The following is a 5,000-nucleotide window of genomic DNA, read 5'->3' as shown; positions in this document are numbered from 1 at the left end:
TGTTTTCGTATTAACAAGTAAAAAATGCGCCGAAGAAAAGAATCTTTCGGTGGTCTCGGTATAATGCTGTATGAGCCGCGGCCCATGAAACTTTAACCAAGGCCTGGTGGGTGACCTGTCCTATATCGTTGCCAGACGCACCATTATGGCTAACTTTAACCATAAATAAAATAAAAAAAAAAAGACTACTGAGGCTAGAGGGCTGCAATTTGGTATGTTTGATGATTGGAGGGTGGGTGATTAACATACCAATTTGCAGCCTTCTAGCCTCAGTAGTTTTTAAGATCTGAGCACGGAGAAAAAAAGTGCGGACAGAATAAATAGCGGACGGACAGACAAAGCCGGCACAATAGTTTTCTTTTACAGAAAACTAAAAAAAAAACTCGGCTCTTGGTGGCAGACGAACGCAGCCACGTTCGAAACCTGCCTGCTGCTTAAAATAGCAGCATGAACCGCAAATTACAATGCTATGATTTTAATGTATAGACGTTAATTACAGGTTCCTCAGTCTTAGGCAAATATAGGGTGTTTCTCCACTTTCTCGATCAGAAGTGATTTGCGGTCACCGTCGAGATTAATGGGAGTTCACTTATTAGTTGCTATTGTCTTTGCACTGATGAAAATTAACACAAATAATATATATATATATATATATATATATATATATATATATATATATATATATATATATATATATTATATATATATATATATATATATATATATATATATATAAACTTTTTCTGCTTTTTATTGAGTGTTGTTTTCATTCATTGTCGTGCATTTATTAATTTGAACTCTATTTATGTATCTGTAATTGTGATATATATATATATATATATATATATATATATATATATATATATATATATATATATATATATATATATATATATATGTATATATATGTGTGTGTATTATTTGTATAGATATACATGACGGCAGGGGGGACTACCGACCGGACACCATGTCAGCAGACCAGATGGATGAAAGAGAAAAGGGAGATCCTGTAAAAAGCAGCCCCCGTAGCTTAACCACGTAGGAAGCAAGAGTCCCGCCTCTCAGTTTAAGACAGGATACAGAAATTACATGTTAAGTGTGCGCGTATTGTTAACTAATGCGTATGTACAACGAAAATACTTCAAAGAACGAAAGTTTTTCCACGCGGGCACGCGAAAGGAAAGCGAGAAAGCGAACTTTTAGTTCGACACGCGCTTGAAATGCCTTCTTGGGGATGAATGCGTTCAAGGAATGGTTGATATTGGTGAATAGAAAGCGTTCAGGTTAAGATTTTCTTCTTCTTCTTCTTCTTCTTCTTCTTCTTCTTCTTCTTCTTCTTCTTCTTCTTCTTCTTCTTCTTTTCGAAATAGATTGCCTGTCGGAAGAGGCTTTCTCTTCGTTCAACGCCTGACAGGAAAAGCCTTTGCACGGCGTTCATTGGGTTTGAGGCATTGAAGTAATGTTTCTCATTTCGGGTCCCCATTATGTCTTGGGAATTTATTTCAGGACGTTTTCGTGGTTTTCTTTAGCTTTCCCTTTATGTTAATTTTTAATTTTTTGAGGAAGTGATTCCGGGAGTTTGAGACTTTGTTTGAGGAGTAAAATCTCTCCTGAATTCTTTCCAGATTTGTCTTACAAGTTTCCGTTAGTTCTTTTGTTATTTCGTTTTTCATTTTTAGTTTTCTGAAAAGAAAACTATTGAGATGGCTTTGTCTGTCCGTCCGCACTTTTTCTGTCCGCCCTCATATCTTGAAAATTACTGAGGCTAGAGGGCTGCAAATTGGTATGTTGATCATCCACCCTCCAATCATCAAACATACCAAATTGCAGCCCTCTAGCCTCAGTAGTTTTTATTTTATTTAAGGTTAAAGATAGCCATAATGGTGCGTCTGGCAACGATATAGGCAGGCCACCACCAGGCTGTGGTTAAAGTTTCATGGGCCGCGGCTCATACAGCATTATACCGAGACCACCGAAAGGTAGATCTATTTTCGGGGCTTTGATTAAACGCTGTACAGAAAACTCGATTGCGCAGAAGAAACTTAGGCGCATTTTTTACTAGTTTGCTCTTATGATTAGTTATCGTTAGTGAGTTCAGAGTATTTATTTCAGCGTAATCTCATCGTTTTCTCCTCTTTATTTTTTTTATATTTTTTAGGGACTTTTATGAGTTTTACCACTTGAAGTTTTGTTGTAGTTTCTACCATTTCTGGTAGTAATTTAAAAATATTTTCATTAAATTGCCTATGTAAACTGTCCTTTCTTATTTCAGTAGTGCTTTCATTATATTTACCTAATTTAATTAGAGTGGCATCATTGAACACTTTACCTTTTTAAAAGTATATTTAGTGTAGTTTATAGTCTATTCAAAGGTATATATTTAGTATAGTTTACCACTTCTGTCTGTTTTCAATTAAGATTGCAATAGGATAATGTTTTTCGTTTTTGAAAAATAAAGTGAAAATTATTGTCTTACAAAGACACGATATGCTTAATTTTCAATATTATTTACATTGGGAAAATAAACAGTGAAAAGTATTGTGCCTTTACAGTCATGCTTAAATTTCAATATTATTTAGAATGAACGTTTGAGTGAAGTCATTTGAAGGCAGAATAGAACACAAGCTTAGAAAATTCATCGAGTTCGTACGTATCTTCAGTACAGATGCTTCATGTAAAAGCTGTTACTAGGCACAAACAAACGAACATACACCAAGTTACCACCATCGTTTTGCAACGTCTCACATTGCGCTGAGGATTGCATCTCAGATTTCAGCCTTTTCGAGTAGAATTAAAAGAAGACATTATGTGCAACAGTGACAGTGCTTCTCCTGGAAATTAAATAGTCAAGATACATGTACCATTGCATCACGCCGTTCCTTAAGGCATATATGAATATTATTGTGACATACTCAGGTTATTTGAAGGTTGTGTCAGCTAAACCGCTTTGTCATAAAATAACTTAGTATTGTGATGGAGAGGATGCGTTCTGAAGTGATGTTGTAGAGAGAGAATTTTAACGAATTGGGATTTCTAGCAAAGGTAGGGTGTAGTGGTATATGAGAAATATGAAAAATGTGATTTGACGTCATAAAGGAGGGGAATGAGATAAGCGGAGGTCAAGGGAATGGAAGAGCATTCCACTAGTGATAAAAGATAGTATTTTGGTAAACAGAAATTAAAGGAAGATACTCTGACAATAGAGAGTATCGTGATAAAGGGATGGGTGGAATAAGAGAAGAATATTGTAATGGAAGAAGAGGTTCAAGGTGAAGGATGAATATGATTATTATAAGGGGTGAAATACCGTGGTATAAGGATAGAAAGTCTGCGGGAATATCAAAGGAAGCCATGAGTAAGCAAAAATATTTTTAATGTAAACATGCATCATACAAATTGTGGTCTTTGCCTGTGGTCGTGCACGCTTACGCACTCATACCTTGTATTTTTTTTTTTTCAAAGTTCTTTTTTGTTTTCTGTAAAAGAAAACTATTGTGCCGGCTATATCTGTCCGTCCGCACTTTTTCTGTCCGCCCTCAGATCTTAAAAACTACTGAGATTAGAGGGCTGCAAATTGCTAAGTTGATCATCCACCCTCCAATCACCAGTTATACCAAATTGCAGCCCTCTAGCCTCAGTAGTTTTTATTTCATTTAAGGTTAAATTTAGCCATAATGGTGCGTCTGGCAACGATATAGGACAGGCCACCACCGGGCCGTGGTTAAAGATTCATGGGCCGCGGATCATACAGCATTATACCGAGACCTCAGAAAGATAGATCTATTTTCGTTGGCCTTGATTATACGCTGTACAGGAAACTCAATTGCGCTGAAGGAATTTCGGCGCATTTTTTACTTGTTTGCATTTAGAAAACAATGTGCGTATTAAAATCATTCCGTTTTTGTAGTTGAAGATTTAGCTGTTGCAATTGTTGGAAGTCACAGCGTATTAGAAAATTTCTCATATAATATTTGCATGAATTTCATCTTTGCTTTAATATTACCGGGACTTGTAATAGATTCATCACATTTTCAAAGAGAAAGGACTGAGTATATGAAGAATAATTACAAGGAAAAAAAAATTATAGACAATTGGAAAAACTTGGCATCTCAATATTTCATGAGCATGTATAACAATCTATTTTTCTCGTTCCTGTGAAAACGTAAACACCAGAAGGTAATTAAGACGAAGAATCTTTAAGGAGAAAAGTACAAGGAGAGTAGAAGGGGTGGGGGTGGGAGGGAACTACTGGGAAGATTCAAGGTCCACCATCTGTCATGCTCTTGTTTTGATCTGTTAACAGATAGACGGTGAGGAAGATTTCAACGCCACCTGGAATAGTGATCCCGTGAAAGTTTTGACGGTAAGCCTCTCCATTGTTTGTGTACTTTTTGGGCTCATTCTATTGATACCAGTGAAACGTAAACAGTGCTATCATGGTCATGGGCCTTTGACATTTGGTTAGGTTGTTCATTTATTGATTTATGAATATAGCCTAAAATATATATATATATATATATATATATATATATATATATATATATATATATATATACTGTATATATTTACTATTTATATATATATATATATATATATATATATATATATATATATATATATATATATATATATATATATATATATATATATATATATATATATATATATATATATATATATATATATGTACACATATAAATATAGATATATATATATATATATATATATATATATATATATATATATATATATATATATATATATATATATATATATATATATATATTCAGTTTGCGCTCTTTCTAGAGCGAAGACAAACACCCTTTTTATTCATTTACTTACTTTTAAAGGCAACATTTTTTATATACTTCCCAAAATATCGCCTCCTATTGTTTACTTATTGCTTAAGTCAAAATTTATCGTAATCAGTCTAAAAGTCAAGGTTTCATTCAGCTACGCTGTCCTGTTTAATACTAAACACTCGTTAATTTCTTTATGAA

At 34.0% G+C, this 5,000-nt stretch overlaps 1 protein-coding gene across 3 annotated transcripts in view; it reads left to right on the top strand.

Moving 5' to 3' along the window:
* Positions 1–5,000, top strand: part of LOC136853542 (metabotropic glutamate receptor) — a 188,165-nt gene that overhangs the window by 97,179 nt on the left and 85,986 nt on the right. For all 3 annotated transcript variants that reach the window (XM_067129254.1, XM_067129252.1, XM_067129251.1), the window contains exon 3: positions 4,304–4,363. The gene's annotated coding sequence lies outside the window, so the exon portion shown is untranslated. The remainder of the gene's footprint in view (positions 1–4,303; positions 4,364–5,000) is intronic.

Source organism: Macrobrachium rosenbergii, chromosome 27 (assembly GCF_040412425.1).
Source record: "Macrobrachium rosenbergii isolate ZJJX-2024 chromosome 27, ASM4041242v1, whole genome shotgun sequence".
Taxonomy (NCBI): domain Eukaryota; kingdom Metazoa; phylum Arthropoda; class Malacostraca; order Decapoda; family Palaemonidae; genus Macrobrachium; species Macrobrachium rosenbergii.
The sequence above is the reverse complement of the archived record's forward strand: the minus strand, read 5'-3'. Positions and strand labels throughout refer to the sequence as shown.